This window comes from Balaenoptera ricei, chromosome 5 (genome assembly GCF_028023285.1).
Source record: "Balaenoptera ricei isolate mBalRic1 chromosome 5, mBalRic1.hap2, whole genome shotgun sequence".
Taxonomy (NCBI): Eukaryota; Metazoa; Chordata; class Mammalia; order Artiodactyla; family Balaenopteridae; genus Balaenoptera; species Balaenoptera ricei.
Window position 1 is genome coordinate 77,785,290 of NC_082643.1, and position 22,548 is coordinate 77,807,837.

General features: G+C 42.9%; 1 protein-coding gene across 1 annotated transcript in view; it reads right to left on the bottom strand.

The window, feature by feature from the left end:
• Positions 1–17,330, bottom strand: part of CHRNA9 (cholinergic receptor nicotinic alpha 9 subunit) — a 63,225-nt gene extending 45,895 nt beyond the window's left edge. The window contains exon 1 of the mRNA XM_059924135.1: positions 17,144–17,330. The gene's annotated coding sequence lies outside the window, so the exon portion shown is untranslated. The remainder of the gene's footprint in view (positions 1–17,143) is intronic.
• Positions 17,331–22,548: the final 5,218 nt, after the last annotated feature.

Consider the following 22,548-nt stretch of genomic DNA (forward strand, 5'->3'; position numbering starts at 1 on the left):
GCTTTGGGCGAGTCACTCAACCACTGTGACAAATGTTTTCTGTAAAGTGAAAATAAAAATAGTGCCTATCACTTAACGCTGGTAAGAAGAGTTGTTAAATGACGTAATGCAGGCAACACACTTTGCACGGAGCCCAGCATACAAGAAAAGCTCAATAAATGCTGAGTATTATTAACAACCTAATCATGGCCCAAAAGACTGATCCACTTCCTCTTTGCTTCTCTGATGGCTGTCCTCCTTATAGTTACTACCTGTTGTTGACTTAAGTAGAGCCTTCCGTTTTACCTCAGTCACCCCATGCAGCTGATCTGGGGAGGGAAAGCCCACAAGACAGAGGAAAACGCATCCAGCCTCCTCATACAGCCTTTCCCACTTGGAGTTGCATGCAGAGAATCATGGCGGACCCCACAAAGCACTTTCAGAACCATCATGTGTTTTTAAAGGCAGTGACAAAATCCAGGAGATAGATGGCATTGTAGAGCTGTTTGTCCTAAAAGGTAATGCACCTAATACGGGGACCTCTGAGAACAAGTCGAAATGTGCTGAAGCTCTACGTGTGCCCCAGCACGTTTCAGAGAATGAGCCCACTGTAAGAGAGAACAGAGGAATGACCATTCTCTGATGAGAACCATAAAGTTTGAAGAGTTTCTATGTATGATGGTTTTAAAACATGTCTGTGAATTCTTTGACGCTCCTCGCATCAAGAGGTAGAATCTAATTCCCTTACCCATGAATATGGGCTGGATTTAAGGACACTGTGTGACTTCTGAGGCTATGTTATAAAAGATGTTTTAGACTGGTTCTCTCTCGGGTTTTTACTCTTCAAACCCAGCTGCCCCGGTATGAGGAAGCCCAAATGGCAATGGAGATGCCAATATATAGATGTTCCAGTTCTCACCTCCAGTCAAAGTCCTAGAGAACAGACAGCCTTCGAGATGTGTCCAGTCCCAGTCACCATCTGCCTGCAACCTCATGAGGGACTCCAAGTGAAAACCACCTCCTGAGCCAGTTAACAATAAATGACTCCTGCATTATCCTGCAGTAAATAATTGGAACGCTACAATATATTTCAGAAAGCTTTGCCTGTGGGTCACTGTTAACTACCATGAGCTTTACTTTTTATTTCTTAGAAACTATTAGTTTAGCACTTATTCTCATGATGCATAATAATTAATTTTTGTTAGGTATTTATCGAATATTTTTATGATCCACAGTAATCATTTTTATCAATTTTAAAAAATACAACTGTAAGAAGAACTGGATACATGTCACTTTATATGAGTTCTCCTGAGGGAAAAGCAACTATTTAGGCTTTCCTTGGAATAAACCTGAGAAGTATTCTTTTTTTTTTTTTTTTTTAAATCTATATGTAGAATTTCATAGTCACTTGAATCTACTGTTTTGTTTTTTTTTAATTTTATAGCTACTTTATTTATTTATTTATTTTTGGCTGTGTTGGGTCTTCGGTTTGTGCGAGGGCTTTCTCTAGTTGCAGCAAGCGGGGGCCACTCTTCATCGCGGTGCGGGGACCGCTCTTCATCGCGGTGCGCGGGCCTTTCACTATCGCGGCCCCTCCCGTTGCGGGGCGCAGGCTCAGTAGTTGTGGCTCACGGGCCCAGCTGCTCCGTGGCATGTGGGATCTTCCCAGACCAGGGCTCGAACCCGTGTCCCCTGCATTAGCAGGCAGATTCTCAACCACTGCGCCACCAGGGAAGCCCGAGAAGTATTCTTTAGCTGCCTAAGCCATCAAAAATGGAGAAGCTTTAGCCTGAATTGACCCTTGAAGTCTTCTTTGAAGCAGGACTGGAGCCAACAGACAAGCAGAGCCTTGATCCTTAGGTAGTACCAGCATGTCAGGCTGTGAAATAATAATGCAGAGGTTGTCTGCAAACCATCAGCCAACTGCTGAGTGTTTTCTAGGAGCTAACTTTTTCATCAACACTTGTGAATGTAAAACTTGCAACCCTTAGCAGCTTCCCCCAAAATGGGTATATATATATAAACATTAATACATATATATACACACACACAAATGTACACACACACACACACACACACACACACAGGGATCCACTATCTTACCTATTGTGTGTCTTGAACAAATTACTTAATCTCTCTGTGTCTCAGGATTTTTGTCTCTAAAATAGAGATAATAAATATTTTCCTCACTGGATTATTGAAAAGTAAATGAGCTTATACTACTTAGAGCCCTGGAGTAGACCATGTTGAATGAATATTAGTTATTATAATAATCCATACATATACATACACACTTAGAAAAGAGACTGGAAGAAATTGCACCAAAGAGTTACTGTGGTTGCCTCTGGGTGATGGGATAACGGATGCTTTTTATTTTCTTCTTTATACTCTTCTATGTTTCCAAAACATTCTATAATGAACCTGTATTTCTTTCATTTATTTTTTAAAAGACATTATTTCAATAGAAACTCTTTAAAAACCTTAAATGGAGGTGTTTACTGCAAAGATGATAGGATTATGGATAACTCTTTTAATGTTTTGAATTTATTTTTTCAGTGCTCTGATTTTCTTAAATTGATCTTATTAGTGGAATTTTTATGTCTAGGAAAATGGAGATGGAGGATGAATTCATATTCAGCCATGTGGTACAGATTCATGATGTCATAGAGTCTCATTAGATGGTTAGATACAGATCACTGAGGACTGTAGCAATCATGGTGGGCTTCTCAGAGGTGGTGGGGCTTAAGGTAGACATGGGAGGATGGGGACCTTTTCCAGAAGACTGGTTTCATTCATGTCTCATACACACACACACACACACACACACACACACACACACACACTATTTTGAGCTCCAACTATACCAGGTGCTGAGGGAATAAAGAAATAATCCCTGTTTTCAAAAGTTTACTGCCTAATGGGGGAAATATACACATAAACAAGTAAGCTTTCAATTTAATGAAGTAAAAAAACATAGCTACATGCACAGGTTTCAGTGGGAACACAGGCAAAACACATTAGCCCACCCTGGGGTTTAGATCAGATTCTTGGAAGTGGAGTTTCTTGAGCTAAGGCTTGAGTAATGTCTTAGTTAGCTCAGGCTGCTATAACAAAATACCATAGATTGGGTGGCTTAAACAACAGAATTTTATGTCTCACCGTTCTGTAAACTGGGAAGTTGAAGATGAAGGTGCCAGCAGATTCAGTGTCCAGTGAGACCCCCTCTTCCTGGCTTGCCCAAGGCTGCCTTCTCAGGGTATCCTCACATGGTGGAGAGAGAGAAGGGGCTCTGGTCTGTTCCACTTCTTATAAGAGCACTAATCCCCTCAACGGGGGCAACACTCCCATGACCTCATCTAAACCTAATTACTTCCCAAAGGCCCCACTTCCAAATACCATCACACTGGGGATTGTGGCCTCGGTATATGGATTTAGGGGAACACAAACGTTCTGTCCACAGTAAAGGAAGAGTCGGTCCCAGGCTTAGAAAAATGGGCATTCCCAGGGTCAGGAGCAGCATAAACAAAGAAGCAGAAGTAGGAAATGGCATGGAGCATGCAGTAAGCGATGAGCAGCTTGGTGTTATCAAACGAGTACTCTTCAAGCTCCCCCTCCCCCACTACACACGCGGACTCCTTTCTCCAAACAAAAACTTTTATGTGGGAACCCAGTAGACAAAATAGATACAAGTAGGGGCTGTAGGGGATACCACTCCCCAGAGGTGGCTGATGGGGCATGTCCTCACAAGGCCTAAGGCTCCAAAGGCAGGGTCGGGGGGTGGCTAGGACTAGAGATCCTAGAGCACTGAGGCCAGGTCTTGGATGGCCTAATGTACTCAGCCTTGTGGGAATGCAATGGAGCACCACTGAGGGGGTTTCATCTAAGGAGCTCAGATCTGTGCTTGGGAAAAGGGAGTGGCAGCACGAGAAAGAAGTGCCTGAACCTAGAGAAAAGGTCATAAAGGCTTGAACTAGGGCAGAGGCCGTAGCAAGAGGGTAGGTCATTGGAGCACTTCACAGATACTACTCAGAAGACGATTTTCCACTAGTAGATTTTGTAGAGGGAGGCCTGGCTGCCTGTATGGTGGATGTCAGCCGCTACAGCCATCCCACAGCCCATCATTCCTACCAACCTCTTTCCATCTGCCATTTACCCATGCAATCCCAATAGCAGAGCTGAATCGATGCCTATTTTAAAGATAAGGGCTAAGATAAGGGTCTGTGGGTGTGGTGCTGAATTTTACATGTCAACTTGGCCAGGCCAGTATCTAGTGGTACCCAGATATTTGGTCAAACACTGGTCTGATGTTGTTATGAAGGTATTTTTAGGGTAGATTAACATTTAAGGGACTTCCCTGGTGGCGCAGTGGTTAAGAATCCGCCTGCCAACGCAGGGGTCACAGGTTCGATCCCTGGTCAAGGAAGATTCCCCATGCTGTGGAGCAGCTAAGCCCGTGCGCCACAACTACTGAGCCCACGTGCCACAACTACTGAAGCCTGTGCGCCTAGAGCCCATGCCCTGCGACAAGAGAAGCCACCGCAATGAGAAGCTCGCGCACTGCAACAAAGAGTAGCCCCCACTCGCCGCAACTAAAGAAAGCCCGCAAACAGCAATGAAGACCCAACGCAGCCAAAAATAAATAAATTATTAAAAAAAAATTAAACCAGTGGACTTGAGTAAAGCAGATTACCCTCCACAATGTGGTGGGCCTCATACAATCAGTTGAAGGCCTTAGAGAAAAAGAAAAAGAATGACTTCCCTGGGGAAGAGAGAATTCTCCTTGCAGTCTGCCCCTCTTCCCTTGGTCTCCAGCCTGCCAGTCTATGCTCCAGATATTAGACTGTGAGTCTCCAAATTGCATGAGCCAATTCCTTAAAATCTATATCTCTCTTTCCATTCTCCATATATATGTATACTACTATTACTCCTATTATCATATATACTATTGGTTTCTCAGGAGAACCCTGACAAATACAGTGGCTTAACCCATTGTCCAGTTACCCTATTGTCCAGATAGAGGCAGGAATAAAATGCCAGTTTGTAACAACTAATTAATTCAACTTCACCGCACCTCCTTCCACAATGGTGAGTTCAGAAGGGGGAGCAGGTCATTCTTTTAATTGGCATTCCTAAGGCATGGCTCTGATAACATCACCAGCCTGCTTAAAATCTTCAGTGATTCTCTGTAGCCTTTCAATAAAGCCCCAATTACATGGTCTAACATTCAGCAGTCTCCGTGCCCAGAATTCAATCTCCATTCCCAATCCTACCTCTTATGACCTGATAAATGGATTATTGTGCACCAGTATCCACGCCCTCCCCCTAAAAAGACTGTCCATCCACATCCTTTGCCTTGCGATCTGTAGTCTCCCTGTGGGAAGAGTGATAGATTCCTGCTCCATTGATTTGGGGCTTGTCCTCATAACTTGCTTTGCCCAGTGAAATGTAGTCAAACATGATATATACCAGTCCTAGCAGAAACTTTAAATGCTTGCGTAGTTTGGCAGAACTGAGGGCAGGTGGCCTCTAGGAAGGTGGGGAAGGAGAGTGTAAAACTCTCTCACAAAGATCATTTTACTTTTCAAGTAACAAGAGTAACAGGTGCCCCTCATGCAACTTTTTCTTGGAAGTCCAGATATTCCGCTCTGTTATAGGGTGAAATTGTTTCCTTTTAAGCAGTGAGCAGCCTCTTCTTCTTGAGGGTTTGTTCAGTCACTTAGGATTTGGGATGTTTACATGACAGGCCAATGGATTTCTTTGGATCTTAACTCAGTGTTTTGGAGGGAAACGTCTTAAAATGGTGCCTTGTTTTATTTTTACCATGTACCAGGTAAGAAAAATAAAAAATCTTAACATCTGGCACCAACTCCCAATTTGAATATAAAATATCTTTGTTTAGGACAATAGCTTTATTGGTCCTTTGGGATGGAAAGTGAGACCCTAAGACATGGGAGAACAGGTGGGGGGAAAATGAGAGCTGGCTAAACTGTTCTGCTTTAGAAATAAATAAGAATGAGGGCAGAATGGGGAGGCAGAGGGAGAGTGCTGAAATTAAAGGAAAGTGGAAAGAGAGAAAGAAGAGAAAGAACAAGTTTAAGCAAAGGGCAAGAGGCTGGTTGGTTGAAGCAGAGACCTCCAGTTATCTTCAAAACCCTGTCCTTCCCTTCTTGCATAGTAACAGAGTTCCAGCTGGGCACCTGACAACCCTGTCAGAGACTACACTTCCCAGGCTCCACTGAAGCCAGCGTGGTCAGATAACTACATTCTTGCCAGTGAAATGAGAATGGAAGTGATGTGTCCAACTACTTGCTGAGGAGGAAATCCTTGGTCGCCATTCCCTCCTCTTCTCCCCTTACAATGGGCTGTTTGTAGATGTGGTTTGACCTGGCTTTGACTGCCCAGATCAGGACACAGTCACTCCCAGGGGATGGCAAAGCACCTAGACAGAAGGAGCTGTGGTTGGAAGTTCCTTCTTCCAACCACAGTGGGAAGCAAAGTGTCCACTCAGCCTAGACTGGGAGAGAGAGATAAAGCCAAGTGTTTTTTCTGTGGGAGAGTCAGGGCGCCAAGGGGAGGATCTCATTGTTTCAGCAGCTTAGCTGAAATCTCATCTGATACAATGGCAAAATCACTATGGGACTTTGGAAAAATGGAGATAACTACTATTCAATTTTTTTTACTTTGCATTTTTCTGTGTTATAAACCCTCCGTCTTTTGACTTTTGGCAAAATGTGTTACAATGTATGAGTAAGTAACTTGGCAGAAATCAGGGAGAGTATCTGGGTCCCGTAGCTGGGCAACAGAGCACAGACAAGGAAGAGAACATGTGCAGTCTGGTCCAGACACTGAAAGAATTCCACAGAAGCAGGAGCTCCAAGCCAGATTGCCATAACAATGCGAGCCCACCTGAATCACAGGGAGGGTCTGGACTTTGCACAGGGTATGGAATGGAGACATGATCCAATTCAATCTAGAACCTAGGGGTCAGGATAACTCCTACAAACACCTGGACCAAAACAGTGATTAATCTAAGAGGGCAGGAATATGTAGTGATTAAGAGTACAGATTCTAGGGAATTCCCTGGTAGTCCAGTAGTTAGGACTCTGCACTTCCACTGCCGGGGCCCAGGTTCAATCCCTGGTCGGGGAACTAAGATCCTGCAAAGCCACATGGTGCAGCCAAAAAAAGAGAAAAGAGTACAGATTCTAGAGTCAGACTGAATGAGCTCCAATTTCTGCTCTACCAACTACAACTATGTGACTTTGGAGAAGTAACTTAAAACCCTAGCCTCAGTTTCCTTATCTGTAAATTGGGTATAATAAAAATATCCGCCTCATAATGTTATCATAGAGAATAAAAAGGAATAATGTACGTAAAACACTCAGCAGAGTGTGTGAGGTATGATGAGGGGTCAATATAGACTGGCTTTTTTTTTTTTTTTTCAGACTGGCTTTTATTAATAATAATGTTAATTAATTTCATCATGATATTAAAATGAGATCCTAGTTATTATTCAAGGTTTAGAGAAACATCATTAACTTTGAGACTCCTCTGGCAAAGTCATAGGCTCAAATGTTTCTGACTTGACAGAAACAAGTGGAAGGGGTGGGAGCAGGGCATTACTCTAGCATGTGAGGTGTCACAGCACAAAGTATCAGTGGCTCCATTGTTCAGCTGAGAAAACAAAGAAGTTGAGAAAGGTGCCTGAGGTAGCAAGTTAGTGGCAGAACTAGGACTAAAATGGGGGTCTCAAACCATCGTTTGAGTTCCAAGGCATTTTAGCAAAGCCAGGATGAACAAAATAAGAACAGTGTTAACCTGCAGTTTCAGGTGCCCTGGGGCCTGTCCCCATACCTCACTCCGCATTCCCACGGTGTCCCCCTCTCAGTAAGCTACCCACCATCACTCAGGAACTCAGGCAGGAAAGCCACAGTGGGGCTGTACTTCCTGTTTTCCCTCACCCCTTACTTCTAATCAGCCCTCAGGTGGTGTCTATTTCATCTCCGAAATCGCTCTCAAATCCATCCACTTCCTTCTACCTCCACTCCCAGCCTACTTCAAACCAGCTACAGTAGCCTCTTAATTGGCATCTATGCTTGCTTTCTTCATTTTCCTCTCCTCTTGGCAGCCATAGGGATTTTTTTAAACCCAAATATCATTATTCCTGTCCTGCCTAATACCTCCTACTGGCCTCCCATGGCCCCAGGATGAAGTTCAGCCAGCTTACCCTGTTAGTGTCGGCTCAAAACCCTCCCCACTGCTGCTCTCGAAGCCCAAACCACACCAGACAGTTTTTCTGTTTCTAGAACAGAGAACAGAGCCCCTGAGCCTTTGAATGCTGTTTCCTCTGCTAGGACACTGTTTCCTTCTCTACCTCCCTTCATCTAACTAATAACTCATTCACTCAGAAACATCTTTATCAAGCTCCTACAATATGCCAAGCCCTGTTCTAGACCACAGATAAATAACTTTTTTGTGCCATGATCTCTATTAGAAGTCTTGTGAAACCTATGGACCACTTTCTCAGGCTAATGCCTCTTTTTTTTTTTTTAGGATGATGAATTCTATATAAATATCACTGTTTATTTCACTTGCACCTCACCACTATGGCTAGATAAGGTAGATATTATTGTACCTCCTCTTTTTCCCAACATATTACAAACAGGGTTGAAAAAACTACAGTGAACATTGATATGGGAGGCAGAATAATGGCCCCCCAAGGAAATGACCAAAGAAATTTTCACATATTGATGTATGGGAAATCATTCTGGCTTATACATGAGTTAACTTGAAGTTTATGCTAACTAGAATAGCTTATTCGTGGCCTAAAACATATATTGTACATCTGCTTTAATTATTAAAGAAAAGGGCACACTGACCAGAAGTAAAGAATATCCATATTAAAAATAAAGATTAAATGCCTTCCTTCCTGGAAAGCCAAAGCTGGTACTCCTTCCATGATAAGATTCCCTTCCTAGGTGCCAAGGCCATACTGACTTGCTGTGTTTGTGCTGACCTGCTGTTTTTTGAAACCTTCAAGGAATGTATCCCTGACTCGTTTGATGTTCTCTGTTCTGAGAGGAAACCATGCTTCTCCAGAGCAGTTCCTCAGCGTTGTCTGAGAGGCTGTCTTTTGGGCCAGAGTCCTCACTTTGGCTCAAATAAAACTCTTTTCTATTCCTAAAAAAAAAAGAATAATGGCCCCCCCAAAGATGTCCATGCTCTAACCCTTGGAACCTGTAAATATGCTATGCTACATGACAAAAAAAAAAACAAAAACAAAAACAAAAAACTTTCCGAATGAAATTAAGGACTTTACTATAGGGAGATTATCCCTATGGAGAGATTATCCTGGATTATTCAAGTGAGTCCAATGTAATCAAATGGGCCCTTAAAAGTGGAAGAGGAAGGAAGGCAGAAGAGTTAAAGAGATAAGATGGAAGGAGAGGTAGGAGAGATGTGAGACTTTAGAGGGACTTGACCTGCCATGGCTAGCTTTGAAGATGGAGGAAGAGGTCTATTATATAGGTTGGATTATGTCCCAGGCTGATGATTTTTACATTCATAGAGCAAACGCAGGGGATCATAAAAGAAACCAAATGTATTGAAGTAGTTAGCAAAATATTTTAAAATTGTGATATAGTAACATATGTGTTTCTTTATCATTGCATTAAATAACAAGATCTAGCGGTGGATCTAAAAAATACTTTAACCTATAAGAGGTCAGTGTAAATGACATTTCAAGATATCTGTAAAACAGTCGTGGGTGACAAAGTCTCAAGCACAGTTCATATGACTGTGGTTTGTTGCCTACGTTCACAGTGAAAGGAAATGCTAAATTTCAGTTAGGGATTAGTGAAAATAAAGATGTAATTTTTGTTCTAGCTAAATTCATAGAATCCAAATGCTAGGCGTAGACTCCTAGCAGAGGAGGGTCCCCAAGTTTAGGTTCAATCCAAGGAATATAGTAAGAAAAATAAAAGCTTACGTTCTAGTCAGAGGAGACTGATAATAAACACAATAACTTTCAGATGGTGATGAACTGTTTAAAGACGATAAACAAAATCATGTCGGGCTATAATGAATCATTTAAAGAAAATAAATAAAGTGATAGAGAATGACTAGTAACTAGGGTCGTTGATTACGGTGATTAGAAAAGGCCTCCCGAGGAGGTGACCTCAGCTGAAACCCAAAGGAGGAGAAGGAGCTGGTCTCGTGAAAACCAGGGGAGAGGGTCACAAAGAGGGGGACAGTAAGAGGCAGGCTGGGCTTGGCAGTGGCGGGAGATGAAGCTGGAACAGGCACACGTAAGTCTCAAAGGCCAGTGGGGGAGGTCCTTGAGCAACTGCTTCAGTCCTCCTCATAAAAATTAGGATGCCATTGGATTTCCCTGGTGGCGCAGTGGTTAAGAATCTGCCTGCCAATGCAGGGGACACGGGTTCGAGCCCTGGTCCGGGAAGACCCCACATGCTGCGGAGCAACTAAGCCTGTGCGCCACAACTACTGAGCCTGCACTCTAGAGCCCACGAGCCACAACTGCTGAGCCCACGTGCCACAACTAGAGAAAGCCCATGCGCAGCAATGAAGACCCAGCACAGCCAAAAATTAATTAATTCATTAATTTAAAAATTAGGATGCCATTGATACGGCATCTAGGGTTATTCTAGGAGCCCTTGAGATACCAGGAGTGAAAGGACCTAATGAACAACACTCCCTGGGAGCTTCTCATGGCTCATGTATCATCTCGTTTAACCCTGCGACTGCACACTGTTGTCCTATGAACTGGGAGGGTCCCCATTTCTCCGAGAGAAAATGCTTAAGGTCATCTGCTTAAAGTCTCATCGATGGTATATGACAAAGCTGGGATTCTGACGAAGCCCTTTCCCTTGATCACCACCTTTTTCTACCTCTTGTCTATGGATAAAGCATAAATTCTCTCAAATCAAAGTCACCTGCCTCCCCAGTGGCTCCCAGGACATGCCTGTCTGCGACCCTTTCCCCTTTGCAGAACAGTGTCTCCCGGGAGGAGAAGTTAAAAATCTAAATGCAGCAGCTAAAAGCTGCAGGGCCTGGGGGAAGCCACTTAGCCCTAAGCTCCTAACTGTTAAAACCGGCATAACCATGGCAACCCATTCCCAGGGCTTTTATTAAAGAATCTGACCGTGAAAATCCGCTTAAATCAATGTAAGGAGTAGAGGTTCTCTCTAAGTGCGCTGGTCCCATTTTGCACAGCACCCTGAGGGGCTAAAAGCATCTCCACCCCGACCCCCCGCAGGGCAGCCCTCCTCCCACTAGGGACCCTCCGTCCTTTTGTAAGACAGAAGCTCCAGTGAGCACTTCTGTGCACTCTTGGGTCCGCCCCCCTCCCGAGAGACAAGCCTCCCACAGTAGATATGTCCACCTTCCTACAATAGCCCCCATGCAGGTAGTGTCTCCTACTCATTTTCAAGGAGGAGAGAAAAAGAGGGAGAATTGGGCAGAGAGTGAGGGTTCAGTCAAACCTTCTCTATTTTCACTCTCACTCTTGTTTTTCTCTCCCTTTTGCCATTTCTCCAACTTGACCTCAGAGCCTTCCCCTAGAGACGGCTCTCAGGATCCCCCTCTGGTTGGCGCTTTGGCCTAAAGTATTTGGCCTACAGGTTCTCCCTGCTTCGTCCACCTGCTGCCTCCGGGATGAGGAAAGACAGCAGCAGCTCTGTGCCTGGTTTGTTCAAGGCCTTTGTCCAATTCACTAAGACCTTACTGGACTGGGAAACATTCCAACTTCCAGTGGTACTGGGGGCATTGGAGGTACATTCCGTGCACTGTGGACAACCTATTTCAGACCAAGTGGTACATCTTCTCACTTCCTTTATTTCTCCGTCACCAGCAAGACTGAGGATGCCCCAGAAATGACAGAGGTGAACTTTTTACTGAGTCTCCGTATGACCCACCCATGCGCTGAGTGCATTACCTCATTTAAATTTAATTACATTATGAGGTGGGTACTATCATTATCTCATCCAATAAAAAATTATTATTTTATAGAACCAGAAACTGATATTAGAAAGTTTAATAACTTCCCTAAAGTCATTTAGGATTTTAATTAGCTCAGGCCACCTGATTCCATGGCTTTTACTTGCCCAGATATTGTCTCCTGGTCAAAGAATGAATCTAGAATGTTACAGTGCTGATTAAATCAAAGTCTACTTTGGGCCCAGAATTGATTTGTCAACATGAGGTGACACGGGTAGTGTCGTGTCATGGGGATTCTTACACGTCTACTGTAAATGGTCAGAGATACCTTTGTGAATGGAAAGTATTAACTGCCCCTGAGCTTGCTGCAGGAGCCTCATGGAAACGAGGGCTCTGACTCATAGGCGCTGCAGATACCCTAATGGTGGCAGCAGCCTCCTTTCTGATGTGGCTTCCTTCTCAAGCTTATCTTGACAAACTGCTAGAGAGAAATAAAATTCCTTCCATGGGACTAATTCCTCCTCATCTTGGCTGCAGCGCATCAGGAGGAGGAAAAACAAAGAGAATCAAAGAGAGTGAGCGGGTGAGCTTCTGGCTGAGGCTCATAAGGAAGACGGGCTTCCCCAGCCTGCGCAACCTGACAGTCTGCACTCACGTTTGACAGATGGAAAATACGTGAAGGGTTGGATGGTCCCCCTCAAACTGTCTTCACAACACAACAGACAATGAGCGTTACCAGGGAAACAGCAAACAGTATGAAAGAAGAAACTTGTCAGAAGAAATGAGAGGGCCATTCGTTCTCAGCCTGTCACTAAATACCCCAGGACCTAAAGCCTTCCTTGGCCCTGGGCCCTAGCACGCTTCGGGGGCTCACTTCCATCTCTTCTTGGCTTCAGGTTTTCCTTGGAGATGGCAGCTCCCCGAGGGTAGGAACGTGGCTCCACGTTCTGTTGTTTCCCCAGCACCCAGCACAGAGTCCACCACGTACTGGGTGCTCAGAACCCCCTTGGTGAATAAACTCATGAAATTCTGAGACCCATAAGGCAACCTAAAGAGTCCTTTGAAATCAAACCCATGTTCTCCTGGGAAACATAGACCCTTGGTAACAACATGGGAACAAAAGCTGGCGTGGGATCAAAGCAGATGCTACCTAGAGAGACTCCTGAAAGGAAAAGTGTATGTCAAACTATAATGGGTAATTTTGTACTGTGATAGGAAGTGCTGCTCCACGTTTTTGATACCAGCTTTTATTTGGATTAAGAACATTCCTGTTTCCTTTGTTTGATTATGAGACTTACATCTCCACTTCGGTACACTCACACTCAAGGTTGAGCTCTGAGAGGCAGCATGGTGAAAGGGCTGAGCCGTCAGGGCCCTCACAGTGCCATGTATGTACCCGTGTACATATGTATAGAAACCTATAGTGTGTGTGTGTGTGTGTGTGTGAATACACATGTATATTATGTAAACATTATTGTAATATTATGTAAACACTGTATATAATATATTATATAAATAAATAAATACATATATATATATATATATATATATATATACTCTAATCATAATCACAGTACCATTGAGGTCTCTGAGGCTGTCCCTCAATAAATAACATGTCTCTTCCTTATCCCGGTTCTGAACAAGTTAAAAAATAAAATAGAAGAGAAAGCCAGAAGCCAAGATGTCACCTTTGTGGTTGATAAAGCTGGGTAGGAAGACAAAGCCTAGTGTGAGAGTTACATGAGCTTGCTTCCTGAGCCCCAGAATCAGGTGGATTTTCCACTCATTCTCAGCAGTACTCACCAGGGGCAGGGGGTGGAGAGAGGCCAGCACAGAGGGACCTGCTCTGGGAGGACTTTCAGCAGGAAGGATCAGAGAACACGCACTCTCCTTGGCCAGGCCCTGGTCTGAGAGTACACAGGGGACTGAGCTGAACATACCCAGGTGTTTTCCCCAAATTTACCAATGAGGTCAATCACTCCACCTTCAGGGTGTGGCATGTATGAAAGGGGAGAGAGAGAGAGAGAGAGAGAGACCCAGAGTTATATTAATCAATCTGTAGCATTTAACCACATGAATTAAATGTATGTTTACAGGTTGTCTCCCACTTTTGACCAGAAGCCCCTTCAGGGAAGGGATTGTGCTTTATTTATCTTTGTTTGTCAATGCCTGTACTTGGAGGCATGCAAATGTTTGCTGAATGAATATGGACCTGGAGTCCAGACAGCCCCAGTTCAAACCTCCTTCTCAGCATTACTGTGGAAACATGAGCACACTATGTACCCAGAGGTTGCAAATGGCTGACAAACCACATCCAACTCAGACATATGTTTGGCCCACAGAGCATTGGGCCACCACTGTCTTAAAAGTTGTAAATTAGCAGGCAATACTTAAAACTCAGGAAATTTCATATAAAGACCTGGATTTCTAACTTCTGCTGAAAACTTGGAAGACTGGATGTGGTTGATTGATTGCAAAAATGGCCTCAATTCTTCACCCCTCCCTTTGTCCACACACTTTGCAATGTCACTTTACAGTTCTTCCCATAAAGGGTTGGAGTCTATGTCCCCACCTTTTTCCTCTGGATCAGCCTCGTGACTTGCCTTGGCCAGTAGAATATGACAAAAATGACAGTGTGCCAGTCTTGAGCCTGGACCTAAGAGGCCTTGGACAGGTCTACTCTCTCTTTCTTGGAAACCTGCCAAGATCCCATGTGAACAAGCTTGGTCTAGCCTACAGGAAAGTGAGAGATCATATAGAACAAAGAAAAGTTATTTCAGTTGTCCCAGCCAAGGCCCAAGACAAGCCAGAGAGCCTGTCCAAGATCAGTAAACCCAACCCACAGATAACCCGCCAGCTGACCACACATGCATGAGTGAATCCAGCCAAGACTAGAAGAACCACCCACATGACCTATAGATTGTGGGTAAATAAAAAATGCTTACTGTTTTTTGGGTTTTTTAAATTTTTGGCTGTGTTGGGTCTTCATTGCTGCACGCGGGCTCCCTCGAGCTGCGGCGAGCGGGGGCCACTCCTCGCCACGGTGCGAGGGCCTCTCATTGCAGTGGCCTCTCCTGTTGAGGAGCATGGGCTCTATGTGCACAGGCTCAGTAGTTGTGGCTCACAGACTCTAGAGTGCAGGCTCAGTAGTTGTGGCACGCAGGCTCAGTGGTTGTGGCTCACGGGCTTAGTTGCTCTGTGGCATGTGGGATCCTCCTGGACCAGGGCTCGAACCCGTGTTCCCCTCGCTGGCAGGCAGACTCTCAACCACTGCGCCACCAGGGAAGCCCAAAATGCTTATTGTTTTAAACCACTGAGTTTGGGGGTAGTTTGTCACGTAGCAATAGCTAACTGATGTACCTGGCCATGCTGGGCCTGCTGTCCTTTATGGCCGTACTTAGCTGGAAGGAGCAGCCCCTTGAGATGAGGCTTGAATGCTGCAGCTCCCCACTGCTCCTGCCACTGTTCCCTCTTGTCTCTCTGACATGGAAGCTGAGTGATAGTTGACATGAATTGTCATTCTTTTAATTTTTTTTTTCTGAGTTATATGCTCCTTTGTAGGTCTATTTTCCGAAAATACAGAACAACGAGAGTCGTGGCATAATAATAATGGTAGTATTAGTAAATTTTATTGTAGGGCACACTTTTTGAGCAGTTACATGTGCTGTAGCGCATGACCTCACTTAATCTCTATACAGTGCTCTGAGGTAGATGTTATTGTCCCCATTTTAAAGATGAAGAAACAGAGGCTGAGAGATTAAGTGACTTAACTGTTTGAGCCACAAGCAGGATTGACAAAGTCATGTCTTAAACCTTCCCTGCAGCCACGCTTTCTTTATCTATGAACTTTAACAAGAATGGTCATTTTAAATTGTTTGTGTTGTCCTAATTGAGAGGCCTTGACTCTCACTAGTAACATTTCATTGTCATTCTTGGGCTGGTTGTTTTTCTCATCACTGAGTTAACGGTAAACCAAAATAAAAGTTCTTATAACCATGACTATCAATAGAGATTGAGAGAGGTATATACTCTAAGCAAAACGAGAGAGTGGAGGGGGAAATGTCATCTTACATCCACTCCCTATATGTACCTCAGTTTAAGCTCTTGATTTAAACCCTCTCAGCTTCCGTTTTTTCTGTAAAATGGGGTTAAATACACTTGCCTTGGAGGATTCTTTAAGAATTGAGTTAGCTTTAGCAAAACAGACAGTGGTTTGGTGCATAAATTCTGGAACTAGATTGACAGGGTTTAAATCCCAGATTTCCCACTTATTAACTAAATCCATGCATAGTGCCTAGGCAGATGCAAACTGTTCCTAATAGATGTTCAATAAAATTACTTTAGTCCATACCCCCTGTAAGAAGTATTTCTAATCTTTACATTGTTCTAGTAAATGATTTACAATCAAAGCTAATTTTAAAGCAGATTATTATTTTAGAAATATCCTAAGAACTGATAGGGACCAAAACAATGTCAATATGTTGAGTATTAAATAACTTTAATAAGAATTATAAAATATTTATACCTTCTGATCAAGGTATAAACACCTGAAGATAGTGCAGAAAAATAACATAAATGCAAAAACACTTAGATATTTACGGCATCTACTCATGCAGTGGAATATTTAGCCGTAAAATAAATATTACTGTGGAAAAACATGAAAATTTGTTCAGAAAATAATGTTAAATGAAAAATATATATATACAAAAGAGTATATACACATTAATTGCAATTCTACAAAAATACAACTACACATTGAAAATGATCGGAAGAGAATATTGAATAATATGAATAGCTGTCATTCCAAGTTTGTAAGATTTTAATAAAATTATCAACAAGTATACTATAATTTTAAAGTTTGGAAAACGCAGATCATTATGCTATACTATCATAAAAAGTGTAAGTATTTGTAGGCCATTACTCAGAGAGAATAACAATATATTTTTTATTGGTATTTATCAATAAATTAAATTGAGCATTGGTATGTTTTATTGGTAAACATAAGAACAAGCTATTGCATAAGCAAAATTTTTTCTTCTCTTAAAACCTGCAATCTGAATGTTTACACTAGGACTCTTTCCCTCACTCCCACTCCCAAACCCACATTCATTCCTCCTTGTTGTTAAAAACGAAACAGAACAAAACAAACTTCCAATACTTCTAGTTATCGATCAGACTATATCAGGGGAAATAAAGGTTTCATACGCACCAGTGACAGCATGTTGTGTTCAGTCCACCAGGAAAACAGCGTAATCCCAGTTCTATGGGTTCCATGTTGTCTGACGGAACATTCGCACACAGGGCATCACAGTCACACTCAGCTTTCGGCATGTCCCCCTCTGGTTGCGTGTGGAAAAGAAGATCTCCCTCCTCCTGCTGAGTAGAAGCCACTCCAACATTCTTCCAAAGGAGGATTTGGGTAATTTGTGGTTTATTTTAACAGGAGGAAGGGAGGTACTGACTAAAGACAGCGTCATTGATGAGCTGGCGGAACTCAGTTCTCTTCCTGAATCTTGCCAGTTGAGTATGGACTCTGGTTTGCTTGTCTGTAAAATGGCTGATTCTTTTTGCCCTTTCCTACTTCACAGGTGATGATGGTGGTGGTGATGGTGGTGAGAGCAGCTAATGAGAACCTACTATGTGCCAGACCCTATGTTAAGCTCTTAACCCTCATTTCTCATTTCATCCCCACAAAAACCCATGAGAAGGGTATTTGTATTATCCCCAATTTTATATTTGAGAAAACGGGAATTTGGAGAAGCTACACAATTTGCCGTTGGTCACACAGCTAACAAAGGGCCATAAAAGAACTTAAACTCAGATCCATCTGATGCTAAATCTTGGCTTTTAACCTTGATATAAATTTATTAAACATCATAAGAAAGCATGTTAAATATCCAAAGAGTCTGGAAGAGACATATTAGAAGATTAATGAAAGGACATTTCATGTTATTATTCTTGGTATGTAGTATAGGTTCCAAAACAAACTTCATTTCTGAAACATTCTTCTCTACTTGGGAAGAAAAACAAACAAAAAAGTTGTTTTTTTTAAAAATTGCTCTCAACCCATGGAACTTGCAGTCATGTGATACCAGCTCAGAGCACCAGAAGGGACCTTCAGGGTTATAGAGACCAGTCACCTCCTTTCATAATTGGAGACACTGCAGCTGGGAGAGCCGAGGGTCATGGCCACACAGAGCTCCAGCCCAAGCTTGATTTTACCAGGCCTTGTTTAATTCCCTCCTGGCCCCTTCCTCAGAGCTTTAATCTCTGTTCAGATGATTCTTGGAAGCATTGAAAAATTCACTTGTCCTCTCCCCGTCTCTGTCTCCCTCCCTCCCCCCCACCCACCAACCACATCCTTGGGCCCTCAGTCATCGTCAAGCTGTCTGTACTTGTTGGGGTGCCTGTTTCCATAGTGCTCCACACGCAGATGCAGGAAGGGCTGCAGGTGTGAGCTTTGATTAGGTGGTGAGAAACTGCCCCAGACCTCAGTTATTCTCAGGTAACCACGTTCCAGGTAGTCTTACCACTCTGCCGCAGACAGTGGGTCCCCGACTCCACCACAAATTTGAAGGTACCTGCAGCTAAGATGTCTGCAGAACTGCATCTCCAATCTTTGCACAGATTCATGCAGTAGCAAAGGAATGAAATATAACTCTACAAAATACAGAGATCTGTAGAAATACAGCTGAAGAAGGCCCATTCTTTAACGTTTCAGTTAGACCCAATCGAAAAATTCTCTATAGAACATACACCAATCAATCTTTTGCCAACAACTTTTGGATGAAACTGCTCTTGACAAGGTCACTACTGTGTTAATAAATCCAATGGCCAATTCTCACTTCTCTTCCACTTGAACCTCAGTAGCATTTGACACAGTTGAAGACAGTGTAAGTGCCCAGATAATAATGTCACTTGGCTGAGAGGTTCATCAATGCCTCAGTGACAAAGTTTTGGTAGTTAACACCAAAGTGGACCAGCAGTCTTTGTAGTTGTTGAACCTATGTTTGTACTGAAGTGAACTGTGGACATGTCCCTCTATTTTATTGTCTTTAGGAAGTACCACATTTGTCAAGTCATATAAATCTCTTAATAGAAATCTGTTAAGCCTAAGAGGATGTAATATTACAACTACTACCCACACCCCTGCCACTTGGTGTCAGTCCGCTATGCATCAGGAATTGCATAGTCAAGTGGTTAAGGTCACAGACTTACTGGAACCTTCTGGAGCCTCACCACCTGGGTTCAAATTCTGGCTCTAAGGCAAACCAGCTTAGAGAACAAGAGAAATGTAAAACAGGTAAGGCTACCACGAGCAGTTGCCTAAGTTGTTCACTGCACAAAAGCACTCCGCCAACAAGTGAGTGGTGGCTAGTTATACCCACAGTCCTCTCACCAAGCCCTGTGTCCAGTGCAAGGTTATGTCCGCCTGAAGGAGGGGGCACTGCTTGCAGAAGTGTGTGCCCATGAGACTTCAGAGGAAGTGATTTTTTCTAATTTACTCTAATTTAACTCTGAAACTGGGGCCTCTCTCATCAATATAATTTTGTTGTGGGATCAGTTACATTTAGAACTTCAATGCCCAGGACACCACCTGGCACACAGCACTCAACAATACTTGTTGAATGAATTAAACAATCTGAGAATTATCTTCATGAAAAAGTTGTAAAAATAATGAACAATAAATCACTGTAGGAACCTCAAAAAATAGTCAAAACTATGTTCATAATAATACTAAGGACTTACTTGTCTGTTTTGCTCATTCTCTACAAGTGTTCAGAGTTCATTGATATGGTTCCAGATTCCACATTGCAACTAACTTTTAAGAAACTATAACATCAATTTTTGGAGTACTTTCAAAGAAAAATATCCACAATGATCTGAAAAGACTATGAAAATACTTCTTTTTGTTCATGTGAAGCTGAATTTTCTTCATATATTTCATCCAAAACCACACATTGCAAATTGCACCAGATTGAATGCAAAGACAGATATGCAATCCAACTATCATCTATTAAGTTAGACATTAAAGCAATTTGCAAAAATATAAAACAATGGTACTCTTCTCATTAAAATTGTTGTTTAGGAAAACATTTTTTATTTAAGAAAGTGTCATTCACAGATGTAGAGAACAAAGGTATGGACACCAAGGGGGGAAAGTGGTGGGGTGGTGGTGGTAGTGGGATGAATTGGGAGGTTGGGATTGACATGTATACTAATATGTATAAAATAGATAACTAATAAGAACCTGCTGTATAAAAAATAAATAAAATAAAATTCAAAAAACAAACAAAAAAGAATGTGTCATTTATGTTAACATTTAATGGATCTATTATTGTTTCTTTAAATGAATTAATATATAAATATTTGTCATTTATCCATTGTAATTTTAGTTTGGTTAACATTAATAACTACAACTCACATCAACAAAAACTCTTTAGATTTTTCAGTGATTTTTAAGAGTGTAAAGTGGCCCCAAGACAAAAAAGTTTGAGAACTGCAGATATAAAGCAAACTAGCTTATCAGAAACATCTAGGGAACTTTGTAAAAATACATATTCTGGTGCCCATCCCTCTAGATTCTGATTCAGTAGAGCTGGCATAGAGCTCTGAGAATTTGTATTTTATAAAATTCTTCCAGTAATTCTGATTATCAGTCCCTGGTAGAAACAATAAATATAATAGAAGTTTGGGGAAATACAGTCCCAGAGGGGGCATGCACTATAATTGTCAGAGAAAACTTCAGTTATCCAATAAATATTTAAGTATCCAAGCACATACTAACTTCCAGGCAATATTGGAACATTGGCCAGACACAACCCCTATCCGGAAGAAACTCACTGACCAGTGGGAGAGATGAAGAGGGCAGGCAAGAGGGTCATGGGGTCTGTGATGGGGAAAATGGGGTGCTGTGGGAACACAGAAGCAGGGCATACCACTTCAGAGAGCTGGCCTTAAATGATGGGAAGGTTCTGGAAAACTGAGGGGAAAGGGGTGACAAAGACCTAGATTAAGGGTAATGACCTGGAGGTCGATGGTCACAATGTCCATGTCGTGAGCAGTACGTTGACCAACCCGGCTGGCATGGAGGGCTGGCTAAAGAACAGAGCAAGATAAGGTCAGGGAGGTTGAGTGGGCCAGACGATGGAGGAGTTTAACACCAATGAGTTGTTGGAGTTTGGTGAAGATATGATGAAAGATACACTTTAGGATTATAACTCTGGTGACATGTGGAGGATGAGGGGCTGAAGAATGGGATGCCCGCTAGTTGGCAATTAGAGTAATGTGATTCTGGGGGCCATCCAAGACAGGCAGGAGACCAAGCAGCAGTGTTCATGCCCGCGGTCTGAAAGAAATTAGATTATCTGCTGAAAATCAGACAGTGGGATAAAATAAATTTAATAAACCCTCCCTGAACTTTCTATGTCCCTTTTGTTTGGATTCTGTGAGTCATTTTATAGCAGCGGCTCTGGAAATTTTAGGCTCGTGAACTCCTTTGACAATCTGATGAAAGCTTTAAACATTCTCTCCACGGGGGAAGAAAATAAATTAAAGCAAAAAACTATGTGTGACTAGGCAGGATTTTCTCCACTCTCATGTTCCTTTACCCTCTTAGCTTTTTCTTCTTCTTCTTTCTAAAAGAGGTGTCATTTGGTAAGAGGAAAAAAATTTAAAAATAAAAAAAGATTCAGCAGAATAAGGCACCAGAGTTTTCCTGTACGTGGTAGTGAATATTAGTAGTAGAAATGTTGGGGGTAGAAATTTCACTCTGAAGTCCAGGAAGCCCCTTCCTGGGGAGCCCAAAAGATGCAATACGGGGGTGGGGGCGGGGAAACAGGGACAGAGTCCAAGTTTGGTGGAAAAGGACGGGGAGAATTAGATTACATAGGGTTTGACTGATGCTTCGTGGAGAAAGTAAAGAGCTGTACTCGATGAGTAGAGGGACTGCCTAGGAGTAAGGCTTTCTTTCCGGAAATGGCCTGTAGCTTTACACCCACCAGACATGGTAGCCATAACCAAGAGCAGGTATTACCTCTCTGCTTCTTATCTCAGTTTCTTGTGGGCCCTCATCTGCCACAGCATTTGGGAGCTGTCTTCCCCCAGTCAGGGCTGCTGGTCACAGTTGTGCAGGCTGTTCACTGAACAAAACTCTAGGCAGAGGGGACAGTGGAGACTGAAAGCCAGCCTGTGCTGGGCTTGCCAAGCTCTGCTGGCTGGTGCGGGGTCAGGTGCACCCAGAGCAGGCGGCATTTCTAATCCTCACAAAGGTGCCCTGCCAGCTGGCATCGCTGTACCACCGCAAACACTCTTTCTCTTCTCCTGCGTCCTCCTTTACCCCTTTACCACTGGGAGCCATGGCAGAGAATGGTCAGTTTGTAAGTCTCCACAATATAAAGTGATCTGGGGACATTGGCTAGCCTCCCATCTCCCTTCCTCTCCCTCCTTTGACTCCTCCTCCGTCTCACCCTCCTGCCTCTTCCAGAGCCTCTTACACAGACGTCATTCTCTCAGGAAAAGCAGATTGAGGTTGAAAGAGGAAAATTATTCACTACATGACACGTGTGCTTCTTCTGTCAAGAGCAGAACCAAGGAAACAGAACCAGCAGAATT